General features: G+C 43.4%; 1 protein-coding gene across 1 annotated transcript in view; it reads left to right on the top strand.

The window, feature by feature from the left end:
* The first annotated feature begins 6029 nt into the window (after nt 1–6029).
* The window catches only part of LOC126108389 (speckle-type POZ protein-like), a 95414-nt gene continuing 77052 nt past the window's right edge, over nt 6030–24391 (top strand). Inside the window, exon 1 of the mRNA XM_049913600.1 lies at nt 6030–6092. The gene's annotated coding sequence lies outside the window, so the exon portion shown is untranslated. The remainder of the gene's footprint in view (nt 6093–24391) is intronic.

The following is a 24391-nucleotide window of genomic DNA, read 5'->3' as shown; positions in this document are numbered from 1 at the left end:
TGAAGACCACAACAACAACAACATCTTACAGTGGAAGATCGTAATAGGGTTCCTCGTTTCAGTCTTCGCACTAACGCCGAAATGGCAGATGTAAAGTGGTTGCGGAATATAGGTTCATCTAAAAATCCACAACGGTTAGAATGCGTCAGGACCGGATGATGTACCTGCAACGTTCTATAGGGATTGCGAGGGAGAACTGGCTCCCGTCCCAGCAGCATTTCACCGCAGGCCGCTGGAGCAATGAGTGGTACCAAGCGACTGAAAAATTCTCATCACTGGCATTTTCAAGAGAGGGCAAGGGACAAATTAGAACGACAAGTCTGAGAGGAAACGCCGCCGCCGACGTGACACGTGACATGACACGGCCCTCAGTGCTGAAGTCCAGACGAAATTCGACGTTCACTGGCGTCTGTCCGGAACCGCTTTCTGCCCTTTATCGGCGCTCCATGTCGACATTCTGAACACCACGTGACAGCCGAAGGGGCGAACACACGGGCCGCACCCGTGTCTCGTGTCTGCCGACATACAGAGCGCAGCAGGGCAGGCGTGTGTGGGCGTTGCTCTGCTGACTGAGGGAAAGAGGTCTGCAGAGCGGTTACCCTGTCTCTGTCTAGTCGCCGTATGTCGTTAGTCCTCTGGAGGAAAGCTCTTTACAATGGTACAGGAAAGCCATGGAGCTCCAGTGAAAAATTAGTCTGTGTCATATTTCGGCAGCTGTAACTATTAAATAAAATCTACAGGGTGTTTCAAAAATGACCGGTATATTTGAAACGGCAATAAAAACTAAACGAGCAGCGATAGAAATACACCGTTTGTTGCAATATGCTTGGGACAACAGTACATTTTCAGGCGGACAAACTTTCGAAATTACAGTAGTTACAATTTTCAACAACAGATGGCGCTGCAAGTGATGTGAAAGATATAGAAGACAACGCAGTCTGTGGGTGCGCCATTCTGTACGTCGTCTTTCTGCTGTAAGCGTGTGCTGTTCACAACGTGCAAGTGTGCTGTGGACAACATGGTTTATTCCTTAGAACAGAGGATTTTTCTGGTGTTGGAATTCCACCGCCTAGAACATAGTGTTGTTGCAACAAGACGAAGTTTTCAACGGAGGTTGAATGTAACCAAAGGACCGAAAAGCGATACAATAAAGGATCTGTTTGAAAAATTTCAACCGACTGGGAACGTGACGGACGAACGTGCCGGAAAGGTAGGGCGACCGCGTACGGCAACCACACAGGGCAACGCGCAGCTAGTGCAGCAGGTGATCCGACAGCGGCCTCGGGTTTCCGTTCGTCTTGTTGCAGCTGCGGTCCAAATGACGCCAACGTCCACGTATCGACTCATGCGCCAGAGTTTACACCTCTATCCGTACAAAATTCAAACGCGGCAACCCCTCAGCGCCGCTACCATTGCTGCACGAGAGACATTCGCTAACGATATAGTGCACAGGATTGATGACGGCGATATGCATGTGGGCAGCATTTGGTTTACTGACGAAGCTTATTTTTACCTGGACAGCTTCGTCAATAAACAGAACTGGGGCATATGGGGAACCGAAAAGCCCCATGTTGCAGTCCCATCGCCCCTGCATCTTCAAAAAGTACTGGTCTGGGCCGCCATTTCTTCCAAAGGAATCATTGGCCCATTTTTCAGATCCGAAACGATTACTGCATCACGCTATCTGGACATTCTTCGTGAATTTGTGGCGGTACAAACTGCCTTAGACGACACTGCGAACACCTCGTGGTTTATGCGAGATGGTGCCCGGCCACATCGCACGGCCGACGTCTTTAATTTCCTGAATGAATATTTCGATGATCGTGTGATTGCTTTGGGCTATCCGAAACATACAGGAGGTGGCGTGGATTGGCCTCCCTATTCGCCAGACATGAACCCCTGTGACTTCTTTCTGTGGGGACACTTGAAAGACCAGGTGTACCGCCAGAATCCAGAAACAATTGAACAGCTGAAGCAGTACATCTCATCTGCATGTGAAGCCATTCCGCCAGACACGTTGTCAAAGGTTTCGGGTAATTTCATTCAGAGACTACGCCATATTATTGCTACGCATGGTGGATATGTGGAAAATATCGTACTATAGAGTTTCCCAGACCGCAGCGCCATCTGTTGTTGACAATTGTAACTACTGTAATTTCGAAAGTTTGTCTGCCTGAAAATATACTGTTGTCCCAAGCATATTGCAACAAACGGTGTATTTCTATCGCTGCTCGTTTAGTTTTTATCACCGTTTCAAATATACCTGTCATTTTTGGAACACCCTGTAGTTACAGCAAGTACTGTTCTACTTACAGTTTATCAAAAAGTGCCCTCGACCTTCATGCCTTCTTTCTTCTGTCGTGTAAATTTTGCTAACTCCAAACAAACAAGTAAACTGCCAAGTCACAGACGTAATTTTAGTCTCCTTATTTATCAATTTCAAATGGCAATTTTTCTTTGTATTTTCCTATTATGAAAATTATTGCTAAATATTTTTATACATATCGCCTGCGCAAATTAATTATTTCCTCTTTCTACTTTGTTACATCATTAAAATATGCAAATGATCATTAGTGACTAGATAAACGTAAAACATGGCAATTGTATGCGTGGACAGTTACTCTCTAATGCGGCTAAAAGAGGATTAGTATCATCTTTGTAATCTCTATTTTCGTAGGTGTCTTTAAACAAATTTTAAATTTTTTTTCCTATGGGACTCGAGATTAATTATGAAAAGTCTGTTTACTTGAAAGGAGAATGAGAGAGGTGATTTTTAATTTTTTATTGATCAAATCTTTATTCGAGGTTTATTATCTCTATAGCAGTTTATCGTAGGCTGAGTACCAACAAAGCTAATTACTCAAACCTACAAGGATAGTGAATAATAATGAAAAATGCAAAGAAACATCCTAGGCGCGTCCTGTTTGGCCACGGCCTAACAGCTACCGCCACATCCTCACACACGGCGGCGAGGCCCGGATTTCTGAGTGGGAGAGGACCTGCTGGGAGAGAACCCACGACCCCTACCGTGGGTCCAGCAGTCAGGAGTCAGCAGCCGACACGGCGGTCAAACACTGCCGCAACACGTGCAGACGCCGCCCAGGAGGTCTTCAAACAGGTGTGGCAGTGTCTGGTCTCACAGTACGAGATGCAGTAGCCAGTCTTTACGTGACGAATGGCGCAGTTTTTTATAAGTTGTTGCAAAACTTTATCAACAAAGTTTTTTCTCGAACGAAACTTTTCAGGCAGGACTGAACAAAAGGATTCGACGTCAACAGTTTCGTGTGGTGATCAACAGCGTTAATCTTACTGTAGTTAGTTTGAAGCGGCAGAGATTGAACTTCATATTCGACCCTAAGGTAACTGCAGCTTGCAGGTATTACGTTATGGTATACCGATATTGTTGCGTTGTAAGTAATCGCGCAGGTAACTTGAGTGTTTGGTGCATTTTTTTTTTCCTTGGACCTAAGTTTCAATAGAAAATCAGCAAATGTGGCACCAAACCGAATACGGCGACTGCTCAGTGTATTCTGCCTCAGCCAATCACAGCACAGATAACGCCCTCTTGTTACAAAGTTTTATAAGTAACCAGTGCCAAACTGACGCTTACTGCTGCCACAAAATAAACGTTCCGGCCATTTTAGTTGGCACAGCACAAGGGAGCAGACAGAAAAATTTAACCTCTACTAATTAATTACTGTGTTTACTTGTGACCTATCAGATTCTCTGTAAGACTGAAATCAAAACAACTATGGAAAATAGAAACGGCGACCATTTCGAGTTAAAAGGACATGTAATGCTGGAAGTGCAGCTAAAGTGTTTAAGGATACGTTCTGAATCTATGATTCGTTGAAGGCTTGCGATCGTATGCGGTTTATAGTCTGTCTGTAAACTGAAGAGCGAGCACCGCTTTCGGTGGGGGAAGTGGCCTTTCCCGGAAGAACGCTGCCACCGGACTACAGGGGCACCCAGAATCTGTTGCTCGTTACCTGTGTAGCGGTGCAGATCGGCGTGCAGTGATATTCGTCGTTTCTGTTCGTGGGATTTTAGTTGCCAGTGTCAGTTAACTTTGTATACTTACTGATATACTTCGATATCCGGAAGTGATGGGTAATCGCCTAGCATTGTAAGAAAATGTGCAGAATACGAAGAAGAGGAGGTATTTGCAGAGTAACAAGCGTTGGATCGTCTCTAATGTTAGTACAGCGTATGTTAAAGAGCCGACGCAAAAAGAACTGTTGGCTAATATTACTACTCCCAACCAAACGGCTGCAATTCAGGGAAATGTCAGCCTCGCCCAATAGGACGCATAAAGAAGAAACGCGGAAATAAGCCGCATGGTTTACTGGAATCCCCACGAAAGAAATTAATAATTTTCCGAGGAAACCCATCGTTATAGACAGTTTCAAAATCACGTAAAATCTTTGATGCTGATGGAACACTAAATCTCTGTCTCGGTCACTATTCCCCCGATTCTAAGACATATTGCTTAAAACATGTGCGCAATAGCTATTGTAAACAATGCTGAAATTTCCTTCGAAACACGTACCCCGATTCTGGACTTCCAAGCAGAAAGCTTGACATACGAGGTGCGCTTACATATCAACTTTTATTTTTTGGTAAGAACTTTATTTGTTAGTCTACAGCAATGTTATACTCTTCAAAATATTCCCCATTACATACTACACACTTTTGCCAGTGCTTTTCCTAATTCGCGAAACACTTTAGGAACTGTTTCTTCGGTATAGTTTATATTTCTTCTAACTGCACATTTTTAATCTCATCCATTCTTGTAAAACTGCTGCCCTTTAAGACCCACTTTGAAATGTTTATACCACTTGCATGCCGTTGGTTTACTCATAACAAGTTCACCAAAAGCAATATTCAACATTTCTAAAACTTTCATACATTTCATTCCATTCTTACAACAAAATTTGATACAGATTCTCTAATCTATTTTTATACAAAACAAATAATCGTTGATGCTACCAAAAACACATGTAATCTTTTTGACAACTGATAACAGAGTAAATAGCCAATATGCATAACATTGTACACATACTTTAGGGACATGTTCACGAAGACAGTGACAAAAAAGTAGTGCAAATCGGACTAACACACAAAATTGTAAATTTCTGCTTACTTTTTAAACAATCTTCATGTTGCAAGAATTGTTAAGTTTCAATACAGTCCTTCAAAGAAAACTTCTACCTTTGACTAGAAACACAAAGTAAGAACAAGCCCTAAATTTTGCAGATTGATTGAATTATGTGCGGTTCGTTTTACGAGTAGTAGTAGAGGAACATATAGCATATTCACATGAACAGGCATTCGGTTCTATGTTTGTAGTAGAATCCTGACTTCCGTTCTTATGTTAATATTATTTACTCTGTTGTTGTATTTCGAAAGAAGCTATCGTATTTTGTATTCCTTATGGTCTTAATGCATTTGTCTAAAAGTAAATGCAGCCGAGACGTATCTGTGTACGGCGTCGCCACAGATTCAAAGCGCGCGCCGCGGCAGGGCCGGTACTACGTTGTGGAACAGCCTGTAGAAGCGCCCTGTGACGTAGCTGGGTTGGCAGAGTGGGGACTCGCTCGCTCGCTCTTCAGTTTACCGACAGACTATACACACATGGCTCTGCGTAGATAATTTCTGTATTGACCACAAAGAGAGGTGGACTGTGCAAAGCATCGTTTGCGTTAAAGTGCAAAGCAGGGCCTCAGGCGCTTTCGATCCGACGTGTTACAAAGCTGAGCGGACGTAGAGGCAAGCGGAGGACGGAATTATGTATTCGGATTTCAGCGTTCTGTCCCAGGAAGCGTTGCGTGTGTTTGCTTCTTGGAAAAAAAAAGAAATAACTACGGGAAGCGAGGTCAGAGCTTGCAGCGTTCGTTGCGTGCGGTAGGGGTGGGGGGACGGTTCGGGTCACGTGATGTAAGAGCCCGCTGCCCCACCACTTGAATAGCGGCTGGCGAGGCGGCGCGTATCTGCTTCCCTGCAGCAGGGCACCGGCGCAGTTCTGACGCAGCAGCCAGACGGGTGACAGCGTGCGAAGCAGTCCCGCACCCCGGCGAGGATACCAGGGAGAGGTAAGGCGGGCAGCTGGCCTCTGCTGGATTACTTGTAGGCTGCGGATCCTGTTCAGCACGCTTTACTGCGGTTTGCCGCGTAACTCGCGACAGAGCAAAGTCAACGAATACTCTTGTCTAATACATTGTCTTACTTCAAAAAATTAGGATCGATACGATCAATAAGGGATGGCGAATAGTGTGATAAATTAGCGTGTCGAGTTTTTAATAATTTATTAATCGTTATTTATCGCCTAGTTACAGTCGTTTAACCGCTGATAACTTGAGCGAGATTAACTTGGAACGAACGGAAGATAGCGCCACATTCAGTCGGGTAGTGTTTCGATGTGCCAGTATCGATTCCAAGAGAATTCTCGTACCGCGAAAGCCACGCGTTCCTAATTACGTCACTGCAACGAAATGACGCAAGTATGGGAAAACCATCAAAGTCAGCACGTGGGAGTGAGTGAGTTTTAGTGCGACGCGGCGTCTTCCGCCGCTGATTCCAGCAGCCGTGGCTGTCTGTAACACTGGACCGCAAGCCGAGGGCGATTGCAGTTTGCCCATCTAGCGGCTTGCATGGCTGACAGAAATTTACTTTTCAATATTTCGCCTACTTTGGCCGACTTTAAACTTCTAAAATGTCGTCGTAATGTACTCATTCAGCGGTGTATTCTGACTTGAAGGGCTTCACACAGTAAGAGAAGTATCACAGTTGGAAACTCGGCTTGTCACGAGGTAACGTAACGCACTGCGCTGAAATACGCTGACGTCATTCAGCCGGTATTTCACAAGAGCAGTCAGCGGCTCGCAACAAACTCCAGACAACACTTCAAATACTTGAGAAAATTTTCGCTGATCTCTCCCCGCCACACACACACACACAGAGATACACGTGAACTAGCACATTTTCAAGCAGTCAGCTTAGGCATCAGACATAACGTTTTAATGTATTAGTACAAACTGTATTCGCAACATAGTTTGCAGACGGTATCCTCACACGTCATAGAAAGTATTTGCAAAATTATATGATCGTACGACACACACGCGCCAGGAGATATTACGTCTCAAACATTTAGCCGCGAGAAAAACTTGCTTTTGTTTAAAAATGAGTGCAAACTGGTCAGACTATTGAAGCCTGTGTTTCAGAATGAGAGCACTTGGCGACTTAGAACACACGTTGAGAATAATTCCAAGCCTTTCCTTAACTTCTCGCTTACATGTTCAACGTCGGATATTACACACGTTAACTCATCTGTCGTCGGAAGCTGTTTTGTGCGTGGGCGTTCCGAATCCAGTAGTCCACTCGCGAATCAGAACTCGTGGCGCCATGCCGACATACTTCTGGCGATGAAACGCAGCTCTCGCATTCATTTCAGTATTTTACAATTTTATGGAATTACCGTTGTGATGCACGAGCGCTTTCCCCAATATCCTGGTTAGACTGAGGCGAAGATTTGGTTAGTAGTTGGCGAATTCTTGAGAAGTTATCGAAATGATTGTCGTTCGATAATAAAGAGAGTACGAAAGGTTTTCTTTCATGTTCTGTGACGTCACGTCCCGTCTTTTGAGATTTGCTGGTGAAAGGGAAGCGATCACACAGCACACTATTTTTTTGCACTATACAACACTTCAGCGCTTTGTTTGGCTGTTCTCGTGTTAATATTCGTGTGATAACAGAGCCTGCCTGGTGTGTCGACAAAGATAGGCATCAGAGATCTTTGAGACACGTCGTGTTCTGTGCGACTTGTTGTGCAGAAAAGTTGTCGGAATCGTGCTTGCAGTTGTATCTTACGTGACCAAAGAATGAACGCTAGTGTATACGGCACCGTCATTTATCAACTTCTTTATTTGACGTTCAAATGACACGATTAAAGTGCAGTTTAAATTTTTATGTGCAGCCTATAACGACGGTAGAATTTAGATTCAATTTGTGCCATTTCCAGTGCGATAATTGGGAGAATCGAGGTAGATTTGTTATTAGTTTCCGACAGAAGACTGAATCACACTAGAATTACATTTGTGGAGGCATTTGCTAATTATATTTGACTGAAACCTATAGTAAATACTTCGTTTAGCCATGTACTGTTACAGAAGCCTTACACGTAATTGATGATAAGTCACTGACGTCACACTTAGACACTTTAGCATGACAAAGTACTAAAAATGTGTATCAGTTACACTGCACATCGTCATAAAACGCAAATTTGAGTTAAAAACTATAAAATTTTCAATTTCGACTTTGCAAACAGCTAGATCAACACAGCGACTGCCCAGTTCACTCCCCTCATACAGTCGCAACACAGGACGCTCGATGTCACGGAAAACTGACTGTCCTCACACGTGAGGGACAGGATGACTTGATAAGTTGCACGAATTTTGCTGATAATAAGCAACCCAAAATGTTTTTCACTTCTGTGACAGTGAACTGCGTGCAGTGGTTTCAGTATCCATACTCGCCTGTCGCGACGTATGCAACGCAACTGATGCACCGTATTGAAGCCCTGTCCAAAGCGTCTCGTGTGTAGCCAGATTAGTTGTGCAGAACTGTCGGATGAACAGTAGCTGCAGCCAAAAGTTTCATAAAGATATTTAATCGCGAATGTGTGGAATCCGCGCTTTGAGACACACCTCGATTGCCCATAATAATGGAGTAAGATCACTAGTGTGCCTTAGAAAAGTGTAAGTTGTTTCTGGGTGATTTTAATTCTTTCGGTGTTTTGTTCATTAGCAAAACATTTGACAGTGTGGTGTCTCACGTGGTACTTGGGCTGGCAGTAGAGGTGACTCACGTGGAGGCGGTGGCGGGGTACCGCCATGATGCGTGGCTGATAGAGGTGGCAAAAAATAACGTAACTGATAGAAATAACCGGTTACTGAGAAGTAACGGTTACTGCGATAACCGTTCCTCTGATTCTGGCAGTTATTTCAATAACTGTTTAGTGTCAACAGTGCCTCGCGCCATCTGTTGACCGAAGATCGTACTGCGCATTTGGAAGGCATTCTATAGACCATGGGAATAACTGTGAGACTGCGCGCCATCTGTTGATAAGAACTGTGTACTATTTCGTGGGCCTTCGTTACTTTTAGCATAAACAATTAAATAAAGTTAATGTCCGAGCTGTGGCTGATAGGAGCTGCAGTACAGGCATTAACAAGTACAGTCGTTCCCTTAAGCCACCGCCTTACATGTTAATTTAGCTTGGACGGGTAGTAGAAGGAAAGTTACTTAGGAATTCGAGCGACTATGGAAATAACTGTCAGAGACCGGTATTCTCCTCTGGCAGTTATCGTTATTGGCTCGTAGTTCTAGTTCTCTGGTAGTTATCGGGCTACCACCACAGATAACCTGGAAGCTGGTAACGGAATAACTGTGTGTCTAGACGTTCCTGACTCGGTGACTCCAGTTAAAGGTCGTAGTTCCAGGTGATATTGCCAGAGAGGATAGTAACTGGAGCGAACAAATATTTTCGTACTGCTACGGAAATAGCCGCTGGCCATCGCGAATGACAAATAACATGTCAGAAAGTATAACATAATACAGTGGAATATAATAACTATTATCCTCATCATTTGTCAGGAGATTGTCAAAATATGTGAATATATCACAGTAACTGCTAATATTTACAGAATTGGTACACTGACAGAATAAAACACAGTTACGTACTTTTAATAAATTTATCGTACACAGAATACCCGATCTTGACTGTTGCAACCAAGTGCTGTCAAAACTGAAATATAGCAGAATTTTTACCTAAGCTGGTCTATCAGTCTCTGTTACGATATTCATCTACAGAGTAGAAGGAGGGGTCAATGGAAGCGTCTGATTCCACCCGTCTGCTTCGACGTAAAGGTGTTGTGGTGTGTGAATGTCATTACGGCACGTTGTTTATGAGTTGGTTTGTGTGTGTGTGTGTGGGGGGGGGGGGCTGTCGATCTAGGTTGCAGTGCCGGAATTTGCTGGTGGTAATTAAATTTTTTTTTCTAGCTGTGATGTTTTGTGTATTTATGATGTATTGAATGTGATTTAATTTATGTAGGGATGATTGATTTGTGGACTTTTGGGATTGTGGTTTTATTTTTCGCAGTTGTAGGTGTTCGTTTTTTGGCATCAGTAGCTGTGGTGGACCTATATAGGTCACCGGAAATTACCGATTCCCATTTTCATAGTTGTGTGTGTTGATGTTTTAGTATCGTCATCTGAGGTTGACCTATATAGGTCAAGGGAAATGTCTGATTCCAATTTTCGTACTTTTAGTTGTGGGTATTGGTGTTTTGGTATGGTCACCTATAGTTGACCTATATTGTTCAAGGGAAGTGTCCGATTCCTGCAGATTTTTGTTGGTGTAGCAGAATGCTGTAATTTTTTTTTCTTTTTGTTCTTCATTTTGTGTTTTGGGATCATGGTGTGTTTTTTTTACTAGCTTGTCCTCACCCTAAAACCCCCAACTTCCCGCAGTTGTCCCATTGGTTTGATTGTATTTTTGGTGGGAAATGTTATTGTATTATTTATATGTATCTTTGTGTTTGTTGCCATGTGTATGTAGTGACGTCATAGACACACTTAAAATAGCCATTTCCGGCATATTGATGACGGGTGGAATCAGACACTTCTGTATCAAATAGTCTTTCAAACATACTGTAAACCGTGCCTTATCTGAAACCAAGTTTTTAATGGTTGCTGACTTGCTGGCAGTTTATTGAAAATGCATGTTCCTGAATATTGGACCCCTTTTGGACCAAGGTAAGTAATTTTAGGTCTTTATGTAGATTGCTGTTCCCATTTCTAGTACTGATATTATGTATTAAGCTATTGGTTGGAAATACTTGTAACAAATTTCATAAAGGAATAAATATACTAGGAAGCTGTGGTTAGAATACAAAGTTCCTTGAACAGGTTCTTACATGATGTTCTTGAATTGATACCACAAACGATTTTTATTACACGCTTTTACATGCGAAAAACTTTTGCTACGTTTGATAAGTTCCCACAGAATATGCTCCCTTATGAAATAATAGAATAAAAAAATGTGGTATGCCCTTCCCTACTGAATTTATTGTCGAGTTGTAGTCCCAGAAATGTAACACTGTCAACCTTTTCGATCTGCATGTCTTCATATGTTATAAACATGCTGTCGCTGGAGAAATCGAGCAGTTTGCAAATCTGACATAAAACTTGGATTAGCGTACTCACACTTTCCCCAATAGGACTAGCTTTTACAGCACAGGAGTAAACGAATCTGTCATATTACGTATATTTTTTGTTGTATTATAAGGCTATACACTTTATTCTATTATGTGAGCAGCACAAGAAATTAAGCTTCGAATTTAACCTACAGTACTCAGTTTACATATTACTTCATACTTAAAAACGCACGTTGTTAACATTTTACTTAAACAGTGCTTTGGCGAAGTTCCGCGTACTTTCTGTCGCAGCTGCGAAGATAATATTTCTAATAGCGACCGATAACCTACAAACATATAATATGAAACACTAATAATCGTTCTAACATCAACTAAAATGTACCCGGAGTTAATAAGCTAAGGTTATGACACAATTCATACGACATTCCTGCTATTTCACACTACTCGCAGTTATACTGATAACTAAACTGATGGATTCCAACTATGTCGTTATTTAACTGTCGGAGTTATCGGTATTCGCTAGCGAAAAATAACTTGGCAGTTATTAATAACAGTTAACGATAACGGTTATCAAAGAATAACTGGAACTGTGATAACGGTTACTCCAGAATAACCGTTTGGCCCACCTCTAGGGGGTGAGGCCACCCTGCGTGGGAGGTAGCGCCACTGCGCCACGGGGTGACCACAGTGTGAGGTCCAGTGTGGACTGCCCCTTATGTATGGCAGCGAAACACGGAGTACTAGTGCGCCTATGCGAAACCGATTTACACCGGAAAGAAATTGTTTCCAATGTTGGCGACCAAGTACTGCTACGGATGAATGAAAGACGTATAGAAATTTTTCCATGTGTAATGGATTGGGAACGGAACGTGGGCAGGAAGGGTCAAACAAGTGAGAAAGGCAGATTGTTGAGCTTGTTATTAACCGCCACTTGCTCAATTTGTTCAGAATGAGCACCAGAGACTTTTTCCAAAGTTGTTTCACAGAGGAAGATTGCACTGTAGTTCCTTCTCTAGATTGTCGCACAGATGACAAAATGGTAGATATCGAAATAGACGACAGAGGGATAGAGAAACAATTAAAATCGCTCAAAAGAGGAAAGGCCTCTGGACCTGATGGGATACCAGTTCGATTTTACACAGAGTACGCGAAGGAAATTGCCCCCCTTCTTGCAGCGGTGTACCGTAGGTCTCTAGAAGAGCCTAGCGTTCCAAAGGATTGGAAAAGGGCACAGGTCATCCCCGTTTTCAAGAAGGGACGTCGAACAGATGTGCAGAACTATAGACCTATATCTCTAACGTCGATCAGTTGTAGAATTTTGGAACACGTATTGTGTTCGAGTATAATGACATTTCTGGAGACGAGAAATCTACTCTGTAGGAATCAGCATGGGTTTCGAAAAAGACGGTCATGTGAAACCCAGCTCGCGCTATTCGTCCACGAGACTCAGAGGGCCATAGACACGGGTTCACAGGTAGATGCCGTGTTTCTTGACTTCCGCAAGGCGTTCGATACAGTTCCCCACAGTCGTTTATTGAGCAAAGTAAGAGCATATGGACTATCAGACCAATTGTGTGATTGGATTGAGGAGTTCCTAGATAACAGGACGCAGCATGTTATTCTCAATGGAGAGAAGTCTTCCGAAGTAAGAGTAATTTCAGGTGTGCCGCAGGGGAGTGTCATAGGACCGTTGCTATTCACAATATACATAAATCACCTGGTGGATGACATCGGAAATTCACTGAGGCTTTTTGCAGATGATGCTGTGGTGTATCGAGAGGTTGTAACAATGGAAAATTGTACTGAAATGCAGGAGGATCTGCAGCGAATTGACGCATGGTGCAGAGAATGGCAATTGAATTTCAATGTAGACAAGTGTAATGTGCTGCGAATACACAGAAAGATAGATCCTTTATCATTTAGCTACAAAATAGCAGGTCAGCAACTGGAAGCAGTTAATACCATAAATTATCTGGGAGTACGCATTAGGAGTGATGTAAAATGGAATGATCATATAATGTTGATTGTCGGTAAAGCAGATGCCAGACTGAAATTCGTTGGAAGAATCCTAAGGAAATGCAATCCGAAAACAAAGGAAGTAGGTTACAGTACGCTTGTTCGCCCACTGCTTGAATACTGCTCAGCAGTGTGGGATCCGTACCAGATAGGGTTGATAGAAGATATAGAGAAGATCCAACGGAGAGCAGCGCGCTTCGTTACAGGTTCATTTAGTAATCGCGAAAGCGTTACGGAGATGATGGATAAACTCCAGTGGAAGACTCTGCAGGAGAGACGCTCAGTAGCTCGGTACGGGCTTTTGTCAAAGTTTCGAGAACATACCTTCACCGAAGAATCAAGCAGTATATTGCTCCCTCCTACGTGTATCTCGCGAAGAGACCATGAGGATAAAATCAGAGAGATTAGAGCCCACACAGAGGCATACCGACAATCCTTCTTTCCACGAACAATACGAGACTGGAATAGAAGGGAGAACCGATAGAGGTACTGAAGGTACCCTCCGCCACACACCGTCAGGTGGCTTGCGGAGTATGGATGTAGATGTAGGTGTAGATGTAGAGATGTTGCACAGCGACATATTCGCACCTGGTACCCAAAATTGGAACTAACTTTATTTCGGTGCAAACGGGTTTCGCATTAACGCTGTTTGGACTCTGCTACTCACTCCAACTGCCATCTAGTGGCAGCTTCAAACTGGACAGGTCAGACTGTCCAGTATAGTCTGCTCCCTGTTGGAAGAATTTGCAACCTACATGCGGAAGTGGACCTCCCAGGTCCTTTGTGCGCGCAGGTAGGATTAGCCGTTGTAACGGCCGAGCAGGTAGCTGTGAGACCCCGTAGCGGACGGGCGTGTATGTCTCCCAGCTAAGCCAGGAGCCGCAGTTGGCGCGCTGCCTGTGCACGTTGTAACGTTTAATGTAATAAACACTTATACCATACAACTTGTTCCGTCTAGTTATTGTGAGTGGAAACAAGGGGAGGACAGGAAGTCCTCTCGTACTATACATTCACACTCAAATGTGCCACCAAGGGAAGAAGAGCCCGCGCGCACATTTTTTGGTCCTCCGGGCCGGATAGTGACCACACGGAATGTACGTTCGCGCGGATTTATGTTCCGGTATTTGTGAACTTCTAAAAACCCACGTGTGAGCTGCACACGTTATAGGTTTCGTTGTTGACTGCTATCGAGTGTTCCAAGGCCTGTTCGGGACTTCGAGAATAACAGCCTTAACAACGGCGATCGGGGACATATTTGTGAACATTTAATGTGTCTCTAATTCAAACGCGAGAGGCACAGAAACGCGTCGGTGCCAGCATCATCGCTGACGTCACGTCCTGCTCCCACCGAAACTTCGCGCCGTCGGAGACCGCAGCGCCTGCCACGCCAGCTGCCAGTGCCCGTGACGCTGCTGCTGTTCCTGTCCGTACTGCCGCTGCAGCGTGGTAAGTGCAACTGTTGGCTTCCTACTATCATCTTCCTGGTCCTAAAATGGAGCCCTCAGAGAAAACAAAATTAGTCAAGCAGAGAGGTGTAGCAAAGGCCGCTCTCGCGCGCTTAGCGAGCTTTGTGCAGTCTGCAGACAGTGCCAGCATCGAAATGTTGGAATCAAAATTAAGTCGATTGACTCGGATTCAAATTGATTTTGAGTCGTCTCAAACACGGCTGGAAATTTAAGACGAATCAGCAGATCATAGTAAGGACAGGGCAGAATTCGAGGATTCGTGGGACTTTGTTGAATCCACTATCAAGGGTTCAATGAAGAGGTACATCCAGCTTCCGCAGCCTTTGGGCTCGAATCCATCAGGCAGTGTCAGTTCTTTGAAACTACTCGCTATTAACTTGCCAAATTTTGAAGGTGACTACCTTAAGTGGTCATCATACAGGGATACGTTTTTGAGTCTCATTATGAATAACAATTCAATTGATGACGTTCAAAAACTTCATTACCTTAATTCGTCTTTGCGAGGTGAAGCTATGGACCTTTTGAAACATATACCTGCCACAGCAGGAAATCTATCGATAGCCTGGGGACTTATTACGCAGAGGTATAATAACCCAAAAATAATTGCAGCCAGACGTGCTAAGGCTTTGTTGGCCTTGCCTACAGTCGGCCATGGCGCAGCGAGCGATTATAGGCAACTAATTAATCACGTATGCAGCCATTTGAAGGCCTTAGAAGCTCTCAAACCTGATGTTCCACTTCATGAAGTTATTCTTTCGGAAGAGATTCTGTCCAGTATGCGACCCACAGATCGTCATGAGTGGGAGGTAAAGATGTCTGGGTCAACATTCACCACATTAAATCAACTAATAGATTTTTTGGAAACAAAATGTCAGGCCCTTGAGTTGATCAGGTTCAGGGATAACACCTCAAGGGATTCGCAAGGAAATGCCAATAATTTAAGTCAAACAAGACATGTGAGGAGGGCTCATCTCGCTAATGCTGATGCTGAGGAATCATCTAAATTTTGTAGTGAACCTCATACTATCACTAAATGCAAAGGGTTTCAAGCACTAAATGTCGATGAGCGAAGGGCATATGTGACAAAAAATAAGCTTTGTTTTTTGTGCATCCGCTCTGGTCATTTCTCTACTAAATGCAGGATTTCTCCTTGTAAGACCTGTAAGGGGAGGCACAACGTACTGCTCCACAAGCCTGCTGAACCAAGGAACGGGCAGAATAGTGAACCAGGAGGCCATTCCTTGGCCCATCAAGCTATGAACGGGAAGGCAAACATCCATTGTAATGTTTTGTTAGCAACAGCTGTTGTCAACATTAAAGACAGCATGGGTAGACAGCAGGTTTGCAGAGTTCTGCTAGATAGTGCGAGTCAGCTATCCTTTATATCTAAGGGCATGGCAGAGAAATTAAAACTGAAACGAAGTAAACATTCGTTTTCTGTGAAGGGTATAAACAATGCCTTTGCAGCCTCAGTGTCTTACACTTGTGATGTTGAACTGTCATCGAGGCTCAACGACTTTCATATCAGAACCACTTGTGCTATCGTAAATCATGTCACTAGTGACCTACCAGCGAGCAAGATAGACACAAGGTCCTGGAGTGTCCCATGTAATCTTCCACTCGCTGATCCAGAATTCAACAAGCCTGCCACAGTAGATTTAATTCTTGGTGCTGAGGTTTTCCTTGACGTTGTTTGTAAGGAAAGGCTGGCGAAACCAAGTCATCCTTCACTGGTCGAAACAAGATTTGGCTGGATTTTGTCTGGTAGGATGCCTTCAGCTTCATGCAACATGGCTCGTTCTACAGCGACCTCGTGCTTTGTTAGAGGTGACAATTTAGATGCCAAACTGCAAAGGTTTTGGGAGTTAGAGGAACTGTCTACGAAAACGATAAGTAAGCAGGATAAAATATGTGAGGCACACTTTCAGCGCCACACGGCACGAGATGAAGAAGGGAGATTTGTGGTTCGACTACCAGTGAAACCTGACTGTAAATCATTAGGCGAATCACGACAACAAGCATCTCGGAGACTGGCGCATCTTGAGAGGAGGTTTAAAAGGCAACCGAATCTGCAGAAGGAATATACTGCATTCATGCATGAATATGTCGAATTGAGGCACATGGAGATCTCTAATCCTCAAGGTATTATTGGTCCAAGGTGTTACCTTCCACATCATGCTGTCTTCAAAGAATGCAGCTCCACTACTCAGTTGAGGGTAGTATTTGATGGCTCTGCTGCCACTTCTAATGGAGTATCTCTCAATGATATCTTGATGGTTGGTCCCACTGTCCAGCCAGATTTATTTTCCATTATTATAAAATTTCGCTCTTTTAATGTGGCTCTGTCAGCTGACATAGCAAAAATGTATCGCCAGGTGTCTCTCCATCCTGATGATAGGAACTTCCAGAGAATTCTGTGGCGGGAGTCACCGTCTGAACCTATGCAAGAATATAGACTGTGTACACTCACTTATGGAACCGCTCCTGCTGCCTTCCTTGCTACCAGATGTCTTCAACAGTTGGCTTTGGAAAATCAAAACAGGTTTCCAATGGCATCACAAGCCTTGACGTCTAGCTTTTATGTGGATGACTTCTTAGGTGGCTCAGCCACGGAAGCTGAAGCTCAGGAACTTCAAATCCAGGTGACTCAACTACTTGCTTCAGGGGGGTTTCCGCTGAGAAAATGGTGTTCCAATAGTCACAAGGTCATGGAAAAAATTCCTGTGCAGGACAGAGAAACGTCTTTACCTTGTCATCTTACTGGTGAACAAGTCATAAAAACGTTAGGGATATTATGGCACCCTGGCTCTGACACTTTCCAGTGCCATGTACAGCTGAAGAGTCTTCAGCTCTCAAAGGTTACCAAACGCAGTGTCCTGTCTACAATAGCATCAATCTATGACCCACTGGGGCTTTTAGGTCCAGCAGTCATAAGATGTAAATTGTTCATGCAGCGCTTGTGGCAACTAAGCCTTGATTGGGATGAAATTCTTCCATCCAACCTCACTGATGAATGGAATGCTCTTTGTGTGCAACTGCCTTCCCTAAATGGTATTTTCATTAACAGGAAGATCATTCCTTGCCCCCAGCATGTTAAATTAGAAATTCATGGGTTTTGTGACGCTTCACAGTTGGCATATGGGGCGTGTGTATACGTCAGATGTGTTCTTCCCAATAACAGCGTGTTGGTCTCATTGGCTGCAGCCAAGTCTCGGGTTGCCCCTGTAAAACAACAGTCTCTCCCACGACTGGAATTATGTGGTGCGCTACTTCTTGCCTGACTCATTCACAAGGTGTCCAATGCCTTAGGCATCGTAGATAGTGGCGACATTCATTTGTGGACAGACTCCACAATAGTTCTCTGTTGGCTGCAGCGTAGTCCTTGTCACTGGAAAACCTTTGTTGCTAACAGAGTCTCTGAAATCCAGGAACTGAGTTCAGTTGCCAACTGGAGACATGTCAAATCAGAGGATAATCCTGCTGACCACTTATCACGTGGTATTAATCCAGCTGCCTTGAGTTCACTTGTTCAGTGGTGGTCTGGCCCGTCATGGCTATCCACTTGCGACCTCGACTGCAACACTTGCACTCCACTTAGTGTAGAAGATGTACCTGAGAGAAGGTGTACACAAGTATCCTTGGTGTCTGTCATTAATCTTGATGATGAACTGCTGTGTAAATATTCATCATTCAAAAAAACTTACAGAGTTTTGGCCTATGCACTGAGGTTTGCTAATAACACTAGGCTTCAGAAATCAGACAGGATAACTGGGCCACTCACTCCACAGGAATGCCACAACGCTATCAAAAGGGCATTTGGCGCAGCTCAACACAGTGAATATGGTAATGAGATCGCTTTGTTGAAGGCCAGCTCCCCTATTCCACATTATAGCAAATTAAGGGATTTGCACCCGTTTGTTGATGCCGAAGGTATTTTACGAGTGGGAGGGAGATTAATGAATGCTGATGTACCATATGATGAGTGCCATCCTATTATCGTTCCGCCTAAGCATCATTTGACAAAAATTCTCATTATAGATGAACATGAAAATCTGTTGCACGCTGGGTCACAACTTTTGTTGGCTATGTTACGTAGGAGGTTCTGGATCCCCAATGGGTGTAACACAGTCAAGGGAGTTATCAGAAAATGTTTAAAATGCTTTAGGCTTAAGTCCAAGACAGCAGTTCAACTCATAGGTCAGCTACCTGCAGCTAGAGTAAACCAGTCTCATCCATTCCAGCACTGTGGAGTAGATTATGCAGGCCCTATTGCTGTAAGGCATGGTGGAAGGCGGAGTAAAGTTACCACCAAGGCTTATATTGCTTTATTCATTTGCATGGCAACCAAGGCCATCCACTTAGAATTAGTTAGTGACTTGGTAACAAGTTCATTTTTGGCTGCCCTCAGGAGATTCATCGCAAGAAGAGGGAAACCTTCTCACATGTACAGTGACAATGGCACCACATTTGTAGGTGCAGACAATGAGCTTAAACGTTTTCTCTCCAACGATGTTACTGTTGAAGGTGTGGTGAATTTTTCGACCTCAGAGGCAATCAGTTGGAGGTTCACTCCACCTCGTGCCCCTCACTTTGGTGGACTCTGGGAGGCAGGAATCAAACGCATGAAGTCGCATCTCAAACGTGTCCTCGGCAATGCAGTGCTGACATTCGAAGAACTGACTACCCTGTTAATTCAGATAGAAGCATGCTTGAATTCAAGGCCGTTGTATCTTCTCTCTGATGACCTAGATTCTCCTGCTGCTCTCACTCCTGGCCATTTCCTAATCGGACAGCCCCTTTGTGCTCATCCTGAACCCTCTGTCCTTGAGGTTCCCGCCAACAGGTTGCACAGATGGCAACTTATGCAGCAGTTGCATCAGTCCTTTTGGAAGAGGTGGTCCACAGAATACATACATGATCTGCAGCAACGCAAAAAATGGACGTCTGAAGGAGCATGGCAACCCCAGATCGGCGATCATGTGCTGGTCAAGGAGGATAATTTGCCTCCCTTGGTGTGGAGGCTGGGTGTCATTGACCAGCTGTTTCCCGGTCCTGATAAGTGTGTGCGTGTGGTAATGGTAAAAACTACTAATGGGCAGATTAAGAGGCCTATAGAAAAATTGTGTCCCCTACCCAAGCAGTGAATCAGTTAAGTGATCCCTCAGATCTGTGTAGTGGTATATGACACAGAGCCACTGCCAAATTGCCATTTACTGGAATAACCTCATAATTCATAAAATCAGCTTGGGAAGCTGTGGATGTTTCTTGTGGACTAACTGCTGTTAGTATTGATTTCATTTTTTTTCAGTATAACATTAATACTTTATTGTTTTGTGTCCTGCATGTTAGTACCCATCGTGTTTCACATGCAGCTTGACAGTGGGTTTTTGGTGATTTGGGCATCCCAAATGTTAGTGTATTCATGTTTTATGTGCATTGATGTTGTGTCTAGTTATATTTTTATTGTTTACTTGTTTTGGTGTTGTTGTTTGTTAAAATTTTGGTTATTTGTAAAAAATGTTAGTGCATTAATGTTTTATGTGCATTGACATTGTGTCTAGTTATATTTTTATTGTTCACTTGTTTTGGTTTTGTTGTTTGTTAAACTGTTGGTTACTTGTAAAATGAGAAACTCATTTTAGAGTGGGAGTATGTTTGGACTCTGCTACTCACTCCAACTGCCATCTAGTGGCAGCTTCAAACTGGACAGGTCAGACTGTCCAGTATAGTCTGCTCCCTGTTGGAAGAATTTGCAACCTACATGCGGAAGTGGACCTCCCAGGTCCTTTGTGCGCGCAGGTAGGATTAGCCGTTGTAACGGCCGAGCAGGTAGCTGTGAGACCCTGTAGCGGACGGGCGTGTATGTCTCCCAGCTAAGCCAGGAGCCGCAGTTGGCGCGCTGCCTGTGCACGTTGTAACGTTTAATGTAATAAACACTTATATCATACAACTTGTTCCGTCTAGTTATTGTGAGTGGAAACAAGGGGAGGACAGGAAGTCCTCTCGTACTATACATTCACACTCAAATGTGCCACCAAGGGAAGAAGAGCCCGCGCGCACAAACGCGTTAGCATATCTGCCAAGTTTCGTTGCCGTACGAGAACTGCAGACCACAGTGCACCTCCGCGAGTAGCTGCATTTTACTTACGACCACCCAGTACTGCTATGTCTTCGTTGAAGCAAAAAGCGATTCGTGAAAATTTCACTGACACCTTTGCGGTCCATTTTGTCATATACCATTTAGTAGTTACTCGGTTAAAAATCTGCAGCTGTCTGAGACTTCCGTCGTATGTTTCATTTTTCTTAAAGTATGACATTCATTGGGTTCTGCAAATACCTGTATTTCGAGTACAGGTGTCTGTCGACACTGGAGCAGGTCGAAGGTACCCCTACGGGGCTTCGACGTTGTCCCGTGGCGTAATGATGTGCTGTGTGACGTCATATATGTACACACGGATACAGGAGAAGACAGTGACGTTAACATGGCTGCTATATTATTTTTTATTACGTAGAAGATCTGGTTGTCAGGACCAGATCTTTAGCTTACGGCAAATAATGGAGAAGTGTTATGAGTGGAACAGGGAGTTGTATCTATGCTTTATAGATCTAGAAAAGGCATATGACCGGGTTCCTAGGAGGAAGTTATTGTCTGTTCTACAAGATTATGGAATATGAGGCAAACTTTTGCAAGCAATTAAAGGTCTTTACATGGATAGGCAGGCAGCAGTTAGAGTTGATGGTAAATTGAGTTCATGGTTCAGAGTAGTTTCAGGGGTAAGACAAGGCTGCAACCTGTCTCCACTGTTGTTCATATTATTTATGGATCATATGTTGAAAACAATAGACTGGCTGGGTGAGATTAAGATATGTGAACACAAAATAAGCAGTCTTGCATATGCGGATGACTTAGTTGTGATGGCAGATTCGATTGAAAGTTTGCAAAGTAATATTTCAGAGCTAGATCAGAAATGTAAGGACTATGGTATGAAGATTAGCATCTCCAAAACGAAAGTAATATCAGTGGGAAAGAAATATAAACGGATTGAGTGCCAAATAGGAGGAACAAAGTTAGAACAGGTGGACGGTTTCAAGTACTTAGGATGCATATTCTCACACGGTGGCAGCATAGTGAAAGAACTGGAAGCGAGGTGTAGCAAAGCTAATGCAGTGAGCGCTCAGCTACGATCTACTCTCTTCTGCAAGAAGGAAGTCAGTACCGAGACTAAGTTATCTGTGCACCGTTCAATCTTTCGACCAACTTTGTTGTATGGGAGCGAAAGCTGGGTGGATTCAGGTTACCTTATCAACAAGGTTGAGGTTACGGATATGAAAGTAGCTAGGATGATTGCAGGTACTAGTAGATGGGAACTATGGCAGGAGGGTGTCCACAATGAGCAAATGAAAGAAAAACTGGGAATGAACTCTATAGATGTAGCAGTCAGGGCAAACAGGCTTAGATGGTGGGGTCATGTTACACGCATGGGAGAAGCAAGGTTACCCAAGAGACTCATGGATTCAGCAGTAGAGGGTAGGAGTCGGGGCAGACCGAGGAGAAGGTACCTGGATTCGGTTAAGAATGATTATGAAGTAATAGGTTTAACATCAGAAGAGGCACCAATGTTAGCACTGAATTTGGCGATCATGGAGGAACTGTATAAGGGGGGCTATGCTCCAGACTGAACGCTGAAAGGCATAATCAGTCTTAAATGATGATGATGATGACGTAGGTTGTAATGCAAAAGTGATCTGTTGTATATCCCGAGGTCTAGGCTAGGTTGACAGGTTATAGTATGGTTGTCAGTTAACGGAGCCAAAGAAATTGAATGTTGTAGTAACAGTAATTCTTGCTGTGGCACGTATTTTATGCATGTTAGATTTCGAAGAGTGTTTTATGTCCGTTTTGATGGCGTCATGGATTGAAATATAGTTGTTATCGGCATGTTCAGTAGTGGGCACCGTTCGTCCCTAGTGCAGAGGTACGTCTACACCTGTGTAACTTCCCGCGTGCACGAGACGCACGCAGCCTCTGCACGGAGAGCCATCGGTGCAGCCAGCCTCGCACGCCTCACCACCGAAAGAGAAGGCCGCGGCGCGCTCTTGTGACGTCACGCAAAGCGGGCCAGGGTTGGCTTGGCGCTGCGCTTAAAGAATCGAGACGCACGGCCTGCAAATCTTTGTCAACGGTTTTACAGAACCTATTCCGTAAAAAATAATTAATTTCTGAAATACTTTTAGCTTTATATGGCAGCTTCATGATGAAGTGCCAATCATTTCGATAATGGTCATAACTATTGTGGTATTTCACAGATGAGTATCAAATTTGAGAACGTTGCCATCAAAAATAGGGGTCGCTATGAATTTGTGTTTGATGCATATTACACATTCTATTGCTGAGTATGAAATACAGATGAGGTTTTGAAATTTTCGTAAAACTTTGGATCAATATCTGCTTCCAATCTCGAAAAAATTGAGCGTCTGCAGCAACTTCACTTCCGATCGCAACGCGCGGGAATGAAATATTCATAACGCCTGTCATATCTCGTAAACCGCTGGAGATAACGAAACGAGATCTTGGCAAATGATACCACGCAAAGAGGAGAGTACTTTGCCGAATGGTTAAAATAAGTAACTTTATCAATCGCGATATAGCAGAAACTATAGTTTATAATTCTTTTTTACCGGTAATGTAATTGCATAAGACTTATCAATAGCCAGTGAAAAGGTACGAGTGCGGGATGTAAATAATATTGCGATATACATGATAAAACAAGGTACATTTGTGAAAAATGCACTGTGATAAAGTACATTCTTTCTGGACCAGACAACTATTATTTACACTGATTTAAAAAAGTCTGCACTAATACAGTGTATAATATTAAATTCCTCTGCCTTTAGTATCCTAAATAAATATTGTGTAGCTGTTTATAGAGGTCCCTCAGGAAAGCTGATTACATTCCCCAAGCAAACAATCACTTTTAACTCCTCACAAAAACAATTATGCATTGTTATTGTAATGTAAATTTTCTTTCCTGTAAAAATATGGCAGATTTTGAGCATAAGTCAACAGTGAAAATCTACAAACCTTCAGCAGACATTTGCAGCAGTTGGAATGAGACAATGTGTCAAGCTAAAATCGTCAATAATAAATTTAACTTATTCCTAGATTAATTTGTTCCATCGTTTGAGACATCGACAAATAAAACAGATATGCTTCATACAGAGAGATCGCTTTTTAAACATGAAAACAGCAGTTTCAACATTCGTTAGCACTCATCCTAACTAAAGCGAGAGTGAAAAACAACACCCACTCACAAATAGAGAATAAAACGTATCGGTAATGCGTAACGAAATACGAACTGCAGAGAAATTTAAACACGAATAAAAAGTAACACGAGCCACAAATTTATATTTCGTTTTCAAAATCAAAATAGAGCCACTTCATAACGAATACTAGGCCTATTTACTGCGAACTTTTGCTCACAATTTTAGTCAAATGTAACCAAAATGCAAGATATTCCGCCAGAAAAAAATAATTGTACTAGGTATATACACTCCTGGAAATTGAAATAAGAACACCGTGAATTCATTGTCCCAGGAAGGGGAAACTTTATTGACACATTCCTGGGGTCAGATACATCACATGATCACACTGACAGAACCACAGGCACATAGACACAGGCAACAGAGCATGCA

This window comes from Schistocerca cancellata, chromosome 11 (genome assembly GCF_023864275.1).
Source record: "Schistocerca cancellata isolate TAMUIC-IGC-003103 chromosome 11, iqSchCanc2.1, whole genome shotgun sequence".
NCBI lineage: Eukaryota > Metazoa > Arthropoda > Insecta > Orthoptera > Acrididae > Schistocerca > Schistocerca cancellata.
This window is presented reverse-complemented; position numbering and strand designations above follow the sequence as displayed.